The 18,594-nt window shown below is 46.6% G+C and overlaps 1 protein-coding gene across 4 annotated transcripts in view; it reads right to left on the minus strand.

Annotated features, from left to right (window-relative positions):
• Positions 1 to 18,594, minus strand: part of LOC129011854 (lysine-specific demethylase PHF2-like) — a 77,647-nt gene that overhangs the window by 30,796 nt on the left and 28,257 nt on the right. The window contains exon 5 of one of the 4 annotated variants that reach the window (XM_054447170.2): positions 10,606 to 10,735. The exons of 2 other annotated variants lie outside the window; for them this stretch is intronic. The gene's annotated coding sequence lies outside the window, so the exon portion shown is untranslated. Of the gene's footprint in view, positions 1 to 10,605; positions 10,736 to 18,092; positions 18,429 to 18,594 lie in introns of all 4 variants that reach the window. One more of the 4 variants, XM_054447172.2, reaches the window with a different exon arrangement.

An 18,594-nucleotide genomic window follows, 5' to 3' on the forward strand; every position in this document is an offset into this window, starting at 1 on the left:
GGGACAATGCACCACCTACTCCACAGGAACTTGTGAGGATAAAACAGCAAGGCAGGGATGTGTAGAGGCAAAAGCACCAGGTCCACCCGGCAGCCAGGAGGAGAGGGACCAGCCCAGGAGCTGACAACCCATAGAGACTTCTGGTCTGAAAATGTGGGCCAGGTGTGGTGGCTCATGCCTGTAATCTTAGTGCTTTGGGATGCTGAGGTGGTATCCTTGATATTTGAGCCTAGGAGTTCGAAGCCAGCCTGGGCAACACAGTAAGACCCTGTCTCTATAAAAAGTACAAAAATTAGCCAGAATGGTAGCACGTGCCTGTAATCCCAGCTACTCAGGAGGCTGAGGCAGGAGGTTCGAGCAGTTCCTCGCTTAAGCCTAGGTGTTCGAGGCTGCAGTAGCTATGATTGCTCTACTGCACTCCAGTCTGGGAGATAGGGTGAGACCCTGTCTCGAGGAAAAAAAAAAAAAGAAAATAAGAACCTCAATCCCCACCGGGACCTACTGAGTCAGAACCTGTTCCTAAGCACAAGTCAGGCCTGGGTGCCACCGCAGCATAGCCTGTTTTAGGGCCCTTGGCCAACCCTAAGTGCCCTGTCACTAATTACCCAGGGTTCCCCATGACCCATCAGGGCTATAACTTCTGTTACAGGGGCCACAGAATCCCATCTAGAGGAGCCGCCCAAATGCGTGGCTCAAGTCTCAGAGCTGCCTTCCTGTAGGCATCTTTGCACGCAGCCACGGTGTCTGTGCTGAGGTGCTGGCTTTGACTCGCTTCTCTGGGAATTCACTTCTTACCTGCATTTCTAGAATATATTTGCTCAAAGAAAACCCCAAGCATGATCGATGGGAATCACGTATGGAGCAGAGCCACCTGAACTGTGGAGGTAAGTCACTCATCCTTCACGAGCCCTGGTTACTCAGCTCTCAAGCAAAGTGCTTTGCCAGGCACATCTCAATAGCCCCAGACAGCTAATGCTCTGTGACCAGGAAGCCTAGGGGCCTGGCACCAGCTGTGTCTGCTTATAGAGGAAGTGGGGAAGCCCTGGAGTTCCCATTGGCACCATCACTCCACATGAAGGGTGCAATTAAAGTCCCCCATCTGTGAGCAAACAAGAGCATGTCAGGGCTGGGTATGGCATGGGCCTCAGAGGAGAACTGGCCCTTCTCACAAGCCCACAGAGACATTGGTGGGTGGTGGACACCCCTCCCAGTGCCCTGCAAGAGTGTGCTGCAGCCAACGTTGTAGATGCAAACATCAAAACAATTCAGGACAATAGCATAGCTGCCCATTATTCTGAAAAACATCAAGACCCAAAATAAATGCTTGCTTGCAAATGAGTCATACCTACCTAAGGGAAACCTCCATTTACTTCTGAAATGCAAGTGAAGTATGTAGTAAACAATATGAAAATTCATTTTCCAAATCACAAAATGAAAATGTTTCTGACTAGTGATTTAACTTTAAGTAAACAGTTTATATAAAAGACCACACGAACTGCTTTTTACCATATGAGAAGCTGTGCAACGTCACTTGTCATGAGAAATGGAACCTACAACTGCAATAAGATTTCTCACCTATCAGGCTGGCAAAGGTCAAAGGTCTGGGGTGTGCCTCACATGCTCCTGCTGACATAGACCAACAAGCATTCTCTCATATTCTTGCCAAAAACACACATTAGTAAACACTTCTTGGATAGGAGCTGTTGGTATTTTAGACACAGACACCTGTTACACATCCTCTCCCCACAGATACGTGGATTATGTGTATTCACTGCAGCATCAATAGATTCAAGTCAAGCTAAGTGTCCATTCTTGGGAGACTGAGAGGAATATTCTGGAGTGCCAACAAGGACAAATCCTGTATTTGCTGATCTGGAACAATTTCCAGGATGTATACTGTTCAGCAAAGAGCACAAGTTGCAGAAGAGTATAGAGACACATTTTTTTGTGTGGAAGATTGAAGGAAATCCATAAATATGCCCCGTCTGTAATCAGAATGTTCTGGAAAGACACACAGGTCCCCAATTCCAGTGGCCATCTCTGGAGAGGTCACACTTTGGTGGCTGTGCTCGGCAGGGACAGAGGGCAGGCTTCTCACTGGAGACAAATTTTTGACTATTGAATATTTTCCTATGTATATATATTGCTACCCATCAAGAACTGTAAAGAATATTTTTAATCTTGGTGAGGCACAGCCACTCACTCATGCCTGTAATCCCAGCACTTTGGGAAGCCGAGGCTGGAAGACGGCTTGAGTCCAGGAGTTCAGGACCAGCCTGGGCAACAATGCAAGACTCTATCTCTTCAAAAAATAAAAATCAAAAACAGTCAGGCATGGTAGCATATGCCTGTAGTCCTAGCTACTCTGGAGGCTGAGGTGGGAGGGTTACTTGAGCCCAGGAGTTCAAAGCTACATTAAGCTACAACCACACCACTGCACTCCATCCTGGGTGACAGAGCAAGACCCTGTATTAAAAAATAAAAGGAATAGTCTTAATCCCACAAACTGCTTTGATTCAAATCAGAGCTATTTTAATTTAAAATTTTATACCTGACTTTAAAAAGAATACTTTTTTTTTTTTCTTCCTGAGACAGAATTTTGCTCTTGTTGCCCAGGCTGGAGTGCAATGGCACGATCTTGGCTCACTGCAACCTCCGCCTACTGGATTCAAGTGATTCTCCTCCCTCAGCCTGAGTAGCTGGGATTACAGGCACGCACCACCATGCCCAGCTAATTTTGTATTTTTAGTAGAGATGGGGTTTCACCACGTCAGTCAGGCTGGTCTCGAACTCTTGACCTCAGGTGATCCACCCACCTCAGCTTCCCAAAGTGCTGTGATTACAGATGTGAGCCACCATGCCCAGCCAAGAATATTCTTCTGACTCTCAAAAATAAATCTGGATAGAAGGCAAGTCAAAAAAAAAAAGGGATGATATGTATAGAACTTCCAGATAAAGTTGCTAGAAGCAGGCAAGAACCTGAGGCTGTCACAGTATCCAAAAGAAGACTGAAGAGAAACCCATCCTGCCCAATCTTCTGATCTGTGAAACAAGGACAGGAATGCCAGGAGTGGACACTGAGCTTGCCACAGCACTTTCAATCCTTCAACAATCACTGCCTGGCACTGCTGCAGGAGACCCAATGCACAGGGAGAAGTCTTCTCTAAGACTATCCCAGGGAAATGTAGTCCCAGGGACTAAAACAAAAGAAGCCCCAGAAATCACATTTATCCAAATAGGAAGCAGGGAGGCAAGTGGATACAGATATTCCAGGTGACCTCCTCTGGATGGTAGTGTATAAGGGGACAGTCTTCTTGTTTTCCAATTTTTATACTACAAGAACATTATGAAGAATAATAAAAGGAAAAACAAAACAAAACAAAACAAAACCCACACAACAGTCTGAAAAGACAAAGCAAACATAAGAATCAGACCCAGAGATGGCAGGGATGGTGCAATGATCAGAACAAGAATTTATTATTAATATGCTAAAGTCTCCAATAAAGAAACTGGACAGCCTGCAAAAATAGATAGGCGATGTAAGCTGAGAGATTGAGACACTAAGAAAGAATCAAAAGGAAGTGCTAGAAATCAAAAACACTGTGATAGAACTGAAGAATGCCTTTGACGGGCTTGTCAATAGACTGGACACGGACAAGGAAAGAATCAGAGAGCCTTAAGATAGGCCAATAGAAACCTCCCAAACTGAAACCTAAAGACAAAAAGGAACAACAGTGACAAAACAATATTCAAGAACTATGGGTTAATTACAAAAAGTGTAATAACATGTAATAGGAATACCAGAAGGAGAAGAAAAACAGGAAGGAACAGAGGATATATCTGAAATAGTAACAGCTGAGGATTTTCAAAAATTAATAACAGGAAGCAAACCACAGATCCAGGAAGTTCAAAAAATACCAAGCAGAATATAAGCCAAAAAAAAAAAAAATCTACACCTAGACATATCACATCCAAACCACACAAAAAAAATCAAACCCAAAAAGAATATATTGAAAAAAGTCAGGGAGGTCAGTCACAGTGGCTCATGCCTGTAATCCCAGCACATTGGGAGGCCAAGGCAGGCAGACCACAAGGTCAGGAGTTCAAGACCAGCCTGGCCAACACGGTGAAACCCTGTCTCTACTAAAAATACAAAAATTAGCTGGCCATTGTGGCACTTGCCTGTAATTCCAGCTACTTGGGAGGCTAAGGCAGGAGAAGTGCCTGAACCCAGGAAGCAGACATTGCAGTGAGCTAAGATCGCGCCACTGCACTCTACATTGGGTGACAGAGAAGATTCTCTCGAAAAAAAAAAGAAAAAAAAGAAAAAAGTCAGGGAATAGGCTAAAAACACCTTTCCCACAGAGAATCAAGGACAGAATTGCGCTGAACTTCTCCTCAGACGTCATGCAAACAAGAAGAGTGTACAGTAAAACATTTAAAGTGTTGGAAGGAAAAAAAAACCAACCCAACCTGGAATTCTGTATCCAGCAAAATTAATCTTCCAAAGTGAAGCAGAAATAAAGTCTTTATCAGACAAAAAACAATTCAGAAAATTTGTCACCAGTAAATCTGCCTTGCAAAAAATATTAGAAGAACTTCAGAAAAAAGGAAAATGATATAGGTCAGAAACTAGAATCTGCAGAAAGGAAAGAAGAGTATTACGGAAGTAAAAGGTGAGGATAAAATAAAAACATTTCTTATTCTTGATCTAGCACACAAGTTTGTTCACAATAATAATAGCAACAATGTACTTCATGACTAGAGTTTATGAATAAGTGAATAACAATAATATTCTAAGGCATGGGAGGGAACAATTAGGAATACTGTTTCTTGCTCTACCCATAGAGTGCTATATTATTTGAAACAGGACTTGGATTAGTCATAAACCTATACTGCATATTTAAAAACAACCATTAAAAAAGGTTTTTAAGAAAGCATTATTGATATGCTGAAAGGAGGAAAAATGAGATCATATAAAATGCTCAACTAAAACTAGAGAAGGCATAAAAAAGAGAAGACAAAAAGAAAAAAACAAAACAAATAACAGGAGCAATAAACAGAAAGCAGTTAACAAATATGGTATATATTAATCCACCTACACAAATAACCACTTTAAATATCAATGGTCCTAAATATAACAAGTAAAAAGCAGATACTGTTATAGAGTGGATTTAAAAAAAAAAAAAACAAGGTCCAACTCTTTAAGGTCCAACTATGTTGTCTAACAGAAACCCACTTAAAATATAAAGACACAGACAGAATAAAAGTAAAAGGTTAAAACAACTCTATGCCCACAAATTCAATAATCTAGATGAAATAGTCCAGTTCCTCAAAAGATACACTCTGTGAAAACTCACACATGAAGAAACAGAAATCTGAATAGGTCTGTTTCTATTGAAGAAATTGAATAAATAATTAATAACCTTCCAAAACAGACAGCACCAGGCTCAGATAGAACCCACTGATGAATTCCACCAACATTAAAGGGATAAAGTATATCAATTTTCTCAGTCTCTTTCAGATGATAGCAGAGGGAATACTTCCTTACTCATTCTGTGAGGCCAGCATTACCCTAATACCGAAACCAAACACATCACAAGAAAAAAAAATACAGATTAGTAGTTCTCATGCAAAAATTCCCCCCCAAAATCAGCAAATCAAAGCCAACAATGTATACAAATAATAATAATTATTATTATCATCATTATGAGACAGTGTCTCAATTTATTGTCCAGGCTAGAGTATAGTGGCGCGATCACAGCCCATTGCAGCCTCAAACTCCTGGGCTCAAGCAATCCTCTCACCTCAGCCTCCTGAGTAGCTAGGATTACAGGGTTACTTGAAGCTTTCCCACTGAGATCAAGAAAAAGGCAAGGATGTCCCTCTCACCACTGCTTTCCAACACTGTCCTGGAAGTCCTAGCTAATACAATAAGGTAACACAAGACAAGTAAAGAACTCCTGAACTAATAATCCATCTTCCTTCCTTCCTTTCTTCTTTTCCTTTCTTTCCTTCTTTCTTCTCTCTCTCTCTCTGTCTCTCTTTCTCTCTCTACATTACATGCTGCTATGGTCTGATTAATAAGCAATTATATAGCAAGGATGCAGGAATACAAGGTTGATATACAAAAGTCAATTGCTTTCTTATTTACCAGAAATGAATACTTGGAATTTGAAATTAAAAACATGGTATCATTTACATTGCAAATGAAATAATTAGATATAAATATTACAAAATATGTAGATCTATATGAGGGAAACCAGAAAACCCTAATGAAGGAAGTCAAAGAACTAAATAAATGGAGAGACAGTCCATGTTCATGGATAGGCAGACTCAGTATTGTCAAGATGCCAGTTCTTCTCAATTTCATCTATAAATTTAACACAATCTTAATCAAAATCCCAGGTCAGGCAGAGTGGTTCACACCTGTAATGCCAGCACTTTGAGAGGCCGAGGTGGGCAGATCACTTGAGTCCAGGAGTTCTAGACCAGCCTGGGCAACATGGTGCAAAACCTCTACCAAAAAAAAAAAAAAAAAAAAATGCCAGGCATGTTGGTGCATGCCTGTAGTCAAAGCTACTTGGCGGGCTGAGGTGGGAGGATCACTTGAGCCAGGAGGTAAAGGTTGCAGTCACCCAGGTCACACCACTACACTCCAGCCTGGACAACAGAGACCCTGTCTCAAAAAAACAAAAAACAACAACAAAAAAACCTGGCAAGTTATTTTGTGGATACTGACAAACTGATTCTGAAGTTTACATGGAGAAGGAAAGGACCCATGACAGCCAACACAATAGTGAAGGAGAAAAATAAAGTCAGAGGACCGATACTACATGACTTTGAGGCCTCCTATAAACCTACAGTAATCAAACAGGGTGGTGCTGGTGAAAGAATAGACTTTAATGGGACAGATTAATGGGGCAGAATACAGAGCCAGAAACAGGCCCACACAAATACAGTCAACCAATCTTAGAAAAAGGAACAAAAGCAATACAATGGAGACAAGACAGTCTTACCAACAAATGGTGCTCTAACAATTAGACATTCAAATGCAAAAAAAAGAAAAAGAAAAGAAAATGAATCAACACAGATCTTACTCATTTCACAAAAAATAACTTTAAATCATAGACCTAAATGTAAAATGCAAAATCATGAATCTCCTAGAAGATTTCAGGAGAAAATCTAGATGGCCTTGGGTTTGGTAATGAACTTTTAGATGCAACACCAAACACACCATCCATGAAAGAAAAAATTGGTAAGCTGGACTTCATTAAAATTAAAAACTCCTGCTGTGCAAAACACACTGTTAACAGAATAAAAAAGACAAGCCACCCACTGGGAGACAATATTTTCAAAACATGTTCTGTTAAAGGACTGTTATCCAAAGTATGCAAAGAACTCAACAATAAGAAAACAACCCAATTACAAATAGGGCCAAATAACTAAACAAACACCTCACTACATACAAATAGCAAATAAGTACATGAAAAGATGTTCCACATTATAGCCCATCAAGGAAACGCAAATGAAAATAACGAGCTCCAATGTACACACCTATTAGGTAAGGCCAAAATCCAGAACACAGACAACACCAAATGCTGACACATGTAGAGGAACAGGAACTCTCATTTATTGCTGGTGGGGATGCAAAATGGTACAGCCACTATGGAAGACAGTTTGATGATTTCTTATAAAACTAAACAGGCTGGGCATGGTGGCACCCAGCCTGTAATCCCAGCACTCTGTGAAGCTGAGGCAGGTGGACTGCTTGAGCTCAGGAGTTTAAGACCAGCCTGGACAACATGACAAAACCCCACCTCCACAAAAAATAAAAAAATTAGCTTAGCATGGTGGCATGAGCTTGTAGTCCCAGCTACTTACTTAGGAGGCTGAGGTGGGAGGATGGCTTGAGCCCAGGAGGTGGAGATTGCAGTGAGCTGAGATCATGCCACTGCACTCCAGCCTGGGCAACAGAGCCAGACTCTGCATTCAAAAAAAAAAAGAAAAACCCAGAACCTAAACATACTCTTACCAAATGATCCAGCAATCATCACACTCCTTGGTATCCACCCAAAGGAGGTGAAAACATGTCTACAAGGAAAAACCTGCACATGGATGTTTATGGCAGCTTTATTCTTAATTGCCAAAATTTGGAAGCAACCAATATGCCCTCCAGTAGGTGAATGGATAAACTGTGGTACATCCAGACAATGAAATATTATTCAGTGCTAGAAAGAACTATCAGCTCATAAAAGACATGAAGAATCTTCAATGTATATGACTAAGTGAAAGAAGCCCATCTGGAAAGTCTATATACTGTGTGATTTCAACTACACGACATTCTGCAAAAGGCAAAGCCATGGAGATGCAAAAAGATCAGTGGTTGTAACAGGCTGGGGGTAGGGGGAGGGATGAACAGGCAGAGCACAGAGGACTGTAGATGAAACTATTCTATATTACATTGTAACGATGGATACATTGCAATAGTGGATATGACATTGCAATGGTTTGACCTTACAGTCAAAACCTGTAAAAGCCCAGCTGCCCTGGCTCATGCCTGTAATCCCAGCATTTTGGGAGACCAAGGTGGGAGGATTGCTTGAGTCCAGCAGTTAGAGGTTACAGTGAGCTATGATCACACCACTGCACTCCGGGCAGGGCAACAGAGCGAGACCGTTTCAAAAAATATATGAAGTAAAATAAAAGAAACTTATGACACAGAGAGTAAATCCTAGTGTAAACTACAGACTTTGTTAATAACTATGTATCGAAACTGGCTCATCAATCTTAATAAATACACTGCATTCATGCAAGATGGTATGAATGGGGAAATTCGGGGAAGAGTTATGTGGGAACTCTTGATCTTTTCACTTAGTCTTACTGTAAATCTAAAATTGTTCTAAAAATTAAGTTATTAAAAATAAATCACATAGAAGAAGTTCTGTGTGTATATCTACATGCTTCCTAAAGATCTGGGGGAAATGCGGGGGTCATCAGTGGACATGGGTGGGGAATGCTAAGACATAAAGTGGGGAACTACCCCAGATGGGAAAATCTCATGAAGGAAATGCTAAAGAAAGGCTCAGAATTCAATGATTCTCTCTCAGGTGTTACTTAAAATAAGAATGAGCATGCAAATGGAGGAGGACTAGAATATAAGAAATTCTGTTTATTGGGTAAGGAAGATCATGATCCATGCTGCTATGGAATCTTAGAGTCCTCTACGAATGTAAAGAAACCTCGCTAAATTTAACGGCAAGGCCTCCTGCCCCTGCCAGAGCCCATTCCTCCTCTAAGACTCCTTGGCACCCAGGAGTGGAGAGCCAACTCACCCACTCGGTCCCTGGCACCTGCACTGTGCCACCCCTGCCCAGACATCAGCCCCACAGGCCCCTTCCCTACCACATGCCAACCTCTCTTTCCCACCTCGGAGGGGCGTCCCCTTCTTGGAATCCCCTCTGTGCCTCCCTGCACTTCCCCATCTGTTTCCAGGGTTAAAAACTGGGACTCTGCCCAACTCAGCAGAGATGTTCACTGTGACAGTCCAGGAGAGGCCAGTGAACACAGACTGCCCACTCCTGACTCCAGCCATAGGCTGCTGGGGCCAGAACACGGCTTCAGGCTGGGGGATCCAGAGGTGGCCAAGCAGAGCCAGCCCCAGGGGCTCAGACTGAAGGTAAGCATTTAAGGTGAATGCACTGTATCAGGGCACACAGAACCCTATGGGCATGCCATGGGAGAGAGGAATGCCTCTGGGAGGAGGCCATGCTGGGGTTGGTCCTGACAGATGAATGAGTCTTCCCTAGGCAGGTAGCTGTGCAGGTGAGGGGTGCTACCAGGCAAAGAAAGGTGAATGTGCACCTTGAGGTGGTTCTGGCAGTGATGTAGGGTAGCGCCCAACATGTCCTGACAGCAGGTTGAGGTCACATCCCCCTTGAATCTGCAGATGATGAGGGTATCCCAAGCCCCATGAAGTCTGCATTGTGGATGAAATGTTCCACAACTGGACTTAAGGAGGGAGAGGCTAGCAGCAGGGATCAGCAACTGTGGGTACCGAGACAAGGGCTGGCCCAGAGGGGAACGGTGACCCCAGCAGTGTGGCCTGTGGGAGTCCACAGCCAGCAGTACTTTGGGAAACCCATGAGCTTCTCAAAAATAACCACAACACCACAGACCGTGTCCACTGCTTGTCAACACCCTGCACTCTGTCGCTGGAAACGCCAGCCTTCCCTGCCGTAGACACTCACAGCTGAGTCAGGGTCGGGGGGGCGGTGTGCAGCCACTGGCCTCTCCTGGGCCATCGGAGTGCCTCTGACTCTGGGAGCTTTTCTCAGACTGGGATCACAGAAAGCAAGGTTGGCCTTTGTTCCTCCTGTCCACATAGCCTACTGAGGCAGAGCCCAGCCCTCGGCACCAACATGGAACGCACGAGATTCATGGCATGAACATGATCATCGAGTCCAGCCACCTCTGAAGCCCTGGGGCCCTGAAAGGGCAGATCTGGGCATCCACTCCATTTCTCGGCCCCCACCTCTGCACCCCCCTCCCCGCCCCCGCCCCAGTCCAAGCAACTCAGCAGTTTCCTTGCTTCACAGCACTCACCTCTGCCCTGGTGCATCCTGAGATCCCTGGGTAGGGCTCCCAGCCTCAGGCTCTGGGAGAGCTAGAAGGTTCCATTCTTCATGCTGGCCTCACCAGACTGTCCAGAGGCTAAAACACACCTTAAGTGACCCTTTAAGAGACAACATCACAAGGAATGAACCCTAAAACTTGACTACAATCCTTTGACCAAATAACCTCACTCCTGGCAATCTGCCCCCAAGAGTAAGTCCAAAGATTCTAAAAAGATGCTTCTGGCATTTCTCATACACCCAGGGTCCCATCCCAGGTGACACAGACATCCACCCAGTTAGGACCCAAGCATAACCATGAGGTTGCTAGGGGGGCGGGAAAAAACATTCAAAACAGGGAACTGCAGATTCACACACACTAGAAAAAAAATGATCAAAGTTGATAAACAAAAACCTCCAGGAGGCTGGGCATGGTGGCTCAGGCCTGTAATTCTAGCACTTTGGGAAGCCAAGGCGGGTGGACTGCCTGAGCTCAGGAGTTCCAGACCAGCCTGGTCAACACGGTAAAACCCTGTCTCTACTAAAATACAAAAAATGAGCCAGGCGTGGTGGTGTGCACCTGTAATCCCAGCTACTCAGGAGGCTGAGACAGGAGAACTGCTTGAACCCGGGAGGCGGAGGTTGCAATGAGCCGAGATCACACCACTGCACTCCAGTCTGGGTGACAAGAGCAGGACTCTGTCTCAAAAAACGAAACAAAACAAACAAACATACAACAACAACAAAAAAAAACAAGAAAAAATTCTCTAGGAATAAAAAGTGACTTTAAAATTTAAAACTCAATGAACAATTTAAACAACAAATTGCATACTTTTGCTTGACAGTTCCACCATCTTCAGAGAACTGGTGAACTGGAAGAGAGATCTGAAGAAATGACCCAGGCTGGGACACAGAGAAGCAGGTAGAGGACGAGAAAGCCCAGTTAGGAGCCGCCGGGACGGAAGGAGAAGGACAGGTAAAAAAGAGCTCCAGAGGAGTCCAGATGGCCATGTGATGGTACGGAACTGACAAAAGGCTGGCCACCCCCACCCCCCCAAACACACCCCTATCCTTGGCTGTGAGCTCCCCATGAGAAAACTTGCATGTTCACAGGCCACAAAGCCTCCTCCCATTGCTTGTCACCCTCATCAGGGACCCTGGCTGCTCTGCCCCGAGAGCTCCAGGAAACTGATGAGCCACTGATTCCAGGGACAGGGGTGCCTGAGCACAAGCCCTCAGCACCAACGCGGAATCCATGAGATTCAGAGGGGCTCTGCACACACCTTCCCAAGACCCTGCTGAGGCCCTCCCTGCACACTGAGCTGCCCCCTGGCCATCCCTGGGACCATGGAGACATCCTCTCAGCAATGGGCCAGCCTGGGGGTGCCAACCATCCTGCCCAGCACACACTGAGCCCTCCCAAAATGCCAACCCAAAACGTTGGCCTAAGTCCACCACTGGCTAATTCCTCCTCTATTTATCAAATAAAGACATCAAAGGGAAAAAAAAGGCTAGACCCTCTTAGATGTGTTTTCCACCTGTCACAGCCTATTTGCAAACTTAGCACTACTGCAGTGTCTGATATTTTCCCTCTCAAGCCCGAACCAACCTTAACTATTTTACAAAGTTATGCTACTTATAATGTCCCTTTCTGACACAACTGCCACTGGGGGGCCTCAAGATGCTTCCACCCTGAGCTGGGGTCCCTGGCTGCATATGTGTAGACAGCCAAAGCTGGGTGGGTCTTGGCCAGTCTGCACAGTTTCAGTAGAAACACACTTGAACATAAATAGCCAGGGAAAGTAAGGATAATTTGCCTTTTTTTTCCTCCTAGGGCATGTAAGTACTCATGGGACAAAGTCATTTGTGCTAATTAATAAAAACTGCAGAAAGAAACCCTTACACCACAATAGCACATCAGAAGGCTATTCAGCTATTGCAGGAGAATTTGTCATTCTCTGAAGTCACTCTTGCCATTTATAAATCCAGAAATACAAAATCAAAACTTAACTGTTCCTCGAATATAGTGGACAAACACCTGTATTCCATAGCTCAGCCCATCTATGGCCGCCCCACACTGAACACACCAGATCTGGTCCAGTCTCGGAAGCTAAGTAGGGTCAGGCCTAATTAGACTTTGAATGGGAGGCTGGCCTCCCTGTAGAGCAGCAGAGCAGTCCTCTTCCGGGCAGGGTCCGGGTGCAGTTGCTTGGGCAGAGCTCCCCTCTTCTCCAGTGCCAGTTGCTTCCTGCCACAGCATGGAGCTTGTGTTGCCATCTACCCAGCCCACACACACGCCACGGCCACCATCCCACAACCTGTGAGATGGCCCTGTCATCTGCATTTTACAGGTGAGCAGGAAGAGTCTGAGAGGTGAGGGACTCACTCTGGTCACACCTGAGGTGGTCGAGCAGGTCTGAATTGCAAAGTTGTCCCAAGCTGCAAGAGCTTGCAAACCTGTCCCACACTGCAGCACCGTCCCATGTTGAACCTTGCCCCCTCAGAGCAGTGTGGCTAAGGTAATGCGGATCCCCACAGGTAAGGACAGGCATCAGACTACACACACCCCCGAGACACCGCCATACCACCCACCACACACACATGCTCTACAGACACACACTATACAAACCACACACACCACACACATTCACACACATTACTGACATACCACACACATAGTACACACACACAGACCACACAGACACAAACACATCACACACACACCACACCCCATCCACAAGCACAGCAGGCACCTCCTCTCACCTGGCCATGCAGGCTGCATGGATCTGGGGGGCCATGCTATTCCTGGGCAGCATGAGGCCTGTGGATGTCCTATCTTTCTTGGCCTCAACATCTTCCTGGATAAATACAAGGAGTTGGTCTGCACCTGGGTGGCCAGACTCAGCAAACAAAACCACAGGGCACTCAGTCAGACGAGTTTCAGATCAATGGAACTGGGAGCGTGGCTGGGTGACCTGTATACACCTGGCCCCACTGGATCCCCCTTGCTGCAAGCAGCTCACACGTGAAAAGAGGCGCTGGACCACATCATGCCTTGGTGGTGGCATGTTATGGTTTAGTGAAGTCCAGGAAAGTTGAAATTCACAGGCAACCAGCAAATATCTCCGCTGAGAGGCCAGTTCCCCATGAGCTGCTTCACCAGCATTTGTTCCTGCTTTTGAAACACTGGCATTCAGTGAGTGAGTGTGGCATGTTTTTTTGTGCGTTTCCTAAAATCACTGTTTCCAACCTCTATGCACCCCATTCTCCTCGCACCTCCTCTGCCATCATCATTTGGGATTTGTCAGGAACCCCCTGCCTAGATCCCAATGAGGCCCCACTTCTTGGGCTTGCTGGAGCAACAGGAGCTGGCCTGTGGGAAATGAGAGAGGGGAGGGCAGCCCATAGCGTGGTGGCAGGGCACCCTCCCAGTGGGCATAGCCACTCTCCAGCCAGGCCAGTGCCACCTAATCCCTGCCTATCACTGCCCCTTCAAGATGAAGACAATGATGGTAAAAACAAACACGGCAGAAACCTGAGGTCCAGCAGGCCTTTCTCGGAACCCACCCCGGAAAGCCCCTGCAGGTGCATGCGATGTGCCACCTGGTACTTCCCCACCTCCCTGCAGAGGGTCCCTGGGATACCACGAAAGCCACACCCATGGAGATGAACACGGGGCTAGCTTGCTGAGACCTGTGCTGGACACAAGAAACAGACTCCCGAGCAACAGTGCAATAAATGACATCATGTCTGAGAGGCACGCACAATACAAAACAACACTGCTTCCAAGGGCGCACACGGACACACAGGCCACGTCAAAAGGTGGGGCTTGGTGGGAAGTCCGTAACGGTGCGGGCAGCAGGGACAGGCCAACAGGAATGGAGGGGCTTACAGGATGAGGTGATGAGCTTCTTAGGGAAATGCATTCCTGTATGAGCTGGAGATGATTAAAATGAAATTTTAAAGAAACAAGGGCCTCCATGTGAGCTCTGCCCTGCCTGCCCTGTGCCAGCAGCCTGGGATGGGGACTGAGGAAAAATGGTCAAAGTACGGCCTCATCCTAGCCCAGGACCCTGTGGACGCCCCTCCTTAGTGGGGCCTGCCAGAGTAAACCCCTGCCCCTGACACTCATGAACCACCTCTTGGGAGGGTGGAGAGGTGACACAATGTCTGCACCATGCCTGCTCTTAGCAGGTGACGGGACAAGTGAGGCTCAGAGGCCAGGACTATCATGGGCACAACCCGCTTCTGATGGCGGTTGGCAGCTTTGTTTTCTCACAACTGCCACTTACGGAAGGTTACATCCAGCCCCCAGGGGCTCCGTGGACTGACTGCCCGACAAACACCCAATGTCCCTCTGGACTGCCACCCTCTGGTAGGATGGGAGCCAAGGTCCTGGTGATGAGCGCAGCGGCAGGGTTCCCGAAGCATGGCCCCCTTCACTGGCTCGGAGTGAATCGCAATTAAATGCTAAGCCTGATGCTCACTTGTCAAAATAACAAGTCCACAGTGTGCTGTGTGCCTGGCATGAATCGGGTTTTCCTGTCTCCCCTTAGAAGCATCTGGACTTCTCAAGCCCCACCCCTGGGGTGTCACCAGGAAGATGGCAGGCTTCCCCCCAAGGAGCCTGAGGAGCTACAGGGGCAGGCCTGCCAGCCACCACCCAAGCTGGGGACCATTCAGCAAGAACAAAACGAACTCGGCCGGCCCATAAAGCCCACTGATGGCCAGCTGAGCTGGTAGAGGTGCCCCAATGTCCCATGTTGACCTGAGGACCCCTGCCCATCAGGGTGCCCCCAAGGTATCCAGAGGAGGAGAGGTGTCAGACCAAGATGCTCTCCTGGGGGAGGAGGAGGGATTTGGAAATTTAAGGAAGATCCGAGAGGAAGAGAGGAAAGTTCTTTAAAAATCCTCCAATATGGGCTATGAGATACTTCCCAACACTGTTCTCAAAAGGGAGGCCGGAAGAACCCACAAATGTAAGGAGCACATGAAAAGGCGCTCAGCAGCAAGGTGACTGCAGTGCCACGCAGGCCTAAGGGTAGGTTCCAACCTTATGGGGATGACACTCCCTCACCAGATCCCATGGCCAGGCACTCTCTTTAAGGTTTTTTAAAACTTGGCAGAGGCCAGGCGCGGTGGCTCATGCCTCTAATCCCAGGACTTTGGGAGGCCCAGGCGGGCAGATCACGAGGTCAAGAGATCGAGACTATCCTGGTCAACATGGTGAAACTCCATCTCTACTAAAAATACAAAAATTAGCTGGGCGTGGTGGTGCATGCCTGTAGTCCCAGCTACTTGGGAGACTGAGGCAGGAGAATCGCTTTAACCCGGGAGGCAGAGATTGCAGTGAGCTGAGATTGTGCCATTGCACTCCAGCCTTGCGACTAAGCGAGACTCCATTTCAAGAAAAAAAAAAAAAAAACTTGGCAGAAACGCTGAGACACTAAGGTGTAATTTGCCTGACTCTGCCCAGAGACACATGCTCAGCTGCATGCATCAGCATCTTCCTGGGAAGCAAGCTCCCTGGGCACACAGAAGGCCCGAAATGAAGCAGCCCTCCAGCACCACACAGCCTCTCTTCCTGCTACAAAAAGGAGTAGCGCCTGAGCCCTCCCCTCCCCTGACTGCCAGCCCTCTGAAGGCTCTGGGGGCTGGCTCCCCCACTAGGATAAAACTGGCCAACCAAGAAGACGGCCATATTCAAGAAGGGCTGGTTGTTAGGGGTGAGACATCACAGTGCACACCAGCTGGCTGGTCCACGTGCATTTCTTCATTCATTCAAGCACTCCTTCATTCCTTCAAGCATCCATGGAGACTCGATCCCTGGCACTGAATTTGGGCTAAATGAAAAATGGAGGGGCCCCGATGAAGCTTCGGTCAGCTCCACTCCTCCAGCTGTCAGCCAGGTGACATGCAGCTTGCCCTCCGCTGGTGGGCACAGAGTCCTGATAGAAACAAGGAAAACTCCTCCCAATCCACAGCTGTGCAAAGGTATCATGCTGGACTGAGGTCAGCTTCCCAGGACAGCCCCCACTCCATGTGGCCTGCCTCATGTGCCCCTAGACCCAGCACATAGGAGAGGAGGAGCCAGCTTAGCCAGAGAGGCCAGGAGCAGTGGAGCCAGGAGGGCAGTTCGCCCATGAGGACAGACCATGGGTAAGCCAGCAACTAGGAAATGCCCCATCCTGCTGGCAGCCACGGACGTCAGAATTCAAAGACTAGTTATCAAACCTGAAAGAGTACAACAGTACCACTGGTGCCTGTGAGACAGGAGTAAAACTAACATTAACACAACCCTTATAAATTAGCCTGCTCAGGGAAATAGAGAAAATGGATTAACATCAGGACGCTGACTTTTTGTTTCATGAAATCCACCTCAGGAAATCCAGGTCTAGCATCCTCATGAAAGTTCCATCAAGAGGAAGGCATCTCTGGTTACGCACATATTCAGCTGCAAACCAGCTGTGCATACACACATACACCCAGTGGGCACACGCACAGCCACATTCATCCTTGTTCACAGAAGATGCAAATCTCCATCTGTGTAAAGTGTGTCTGCACATGCAGAGAGGAGCCATGTACAATGCTCAGACATGTGTGCAGGCGTTCCAGACACAGCTTTGGGCCAATGAGTGGTCACACAATGAAGAAAACTAGGAAATATCTTCTGTGACTCCAAATCCTCAATTTCTTCAGGTTTACATTATATTTTCAGAAATTCCTTACTGTCATTCCTAAAGGAGATTCAAATTGAAAGCAGCTCCTCATGTTTTGGCGTTAGGTTTCCCTACTCTCTACCTCCAGGTGAAGAGTATCTGTAAGTATCTGAGCATCCACAGGTAATCACATAGCATCCCTGAATATGTAAGTATATATAAGTAACCATTTAGTGTCTACAATTACCCAAGTATCTGTTAGTAATAATGTGGCATTCATAGGTACCCAAGTATGTGTAAGTATTTAGCATGTGTAAATACCTGAATAGTTATAAAAGTAATCATTTCACATCTGTATTTGGGTACATGCAAGTAATCATTTAGCATCTGGAAATACCCAAACATCTGTAAGTACTCCTTTACAGATAAGTACCCAAATACCTGTTAGTAATTATTTAGCATCTATAGATACCCAAGTATCCGTAAGTATTCCTTTACTATTTGTGAGTACCTGAGTATCTGCGCTGGTCATTGTCATCTGTAAGTACCTAAGTAACTTTAAGTATTCCTTTAAAGCCTGTCCAGGAGGAATCTCCCTTCTTCAAATGAAGACATGTAATTCCTTCAGAATGATATTAGGTTGGTGCAAAAATAGTTGCCATTAAAACTAATAGCTAAAATTGCAATTACTTTTGTACCAACCTAATAGCATATTCAGACTGGAACTTAGGCAGGTCTGTGCCCTCAGCCTGTGTAGGCTAAGGCTGGTGTCCACTGGGCTCTTCCCAGGGTTCCCACTTTCCATCAAATCCCTACGTACCTGGCGATCCACGTTTTAGGCACAAATCCCAATGCGCTCTCCTGCTCATGCTGTCACTGGGAAGCAGTGGCTGGGAGCTTAGCTGACAATAGGAGGGCAGTAGCAGAGAAAGCTCAGTTCACACAGCCTGTGGGGTCCTCTGCAGGTGTCCACAAGCTGGGATCCCCACTTGGAGTGGACGCTTGGAGTGACGAACTACACCTGGTGACAGCCGAGAGACAGCCCTGCTGCTCTGGGAACTGGTGGCTGCTCCTGGTACCACGGGAGGGCCCATCCCTGATCCAAGAGTCAGGAACCCATCAGTCTGAAGACGCTGGGAACAGGAGCCTCCGCAACCTGGAATGTTTCCAGAGCAAGGGGAGGGGCTGACTGGCAGGGTCCTTTTCAACTGAAAACTCTACCTGCAGCCTCGTGGTCAATGGCCTGTCCACCCACAGGGACCTTCGGGCAGCTCTGGCCAACAGAGGTAGGCTGCACACCAAGCTCATGTGCATTAATGGAG

This window comes from Pongo pygmaeus, chromosome 14 (genome assembly GCF_028885625.2).
Source record: "Pongo pygmaeus isolate AG05252 chromosome 14, NHGRI_mPonPyg2-v2.0_pri, whole genome shotgun sequence".
In the NCBI taxonomy this organism is placed as follows: domain Eukaryota; kingdom Metazoa; phylum Chordata; class Mammalia; order Primates; family Hominidae; genus Pongo; species Pongo pygmaeus.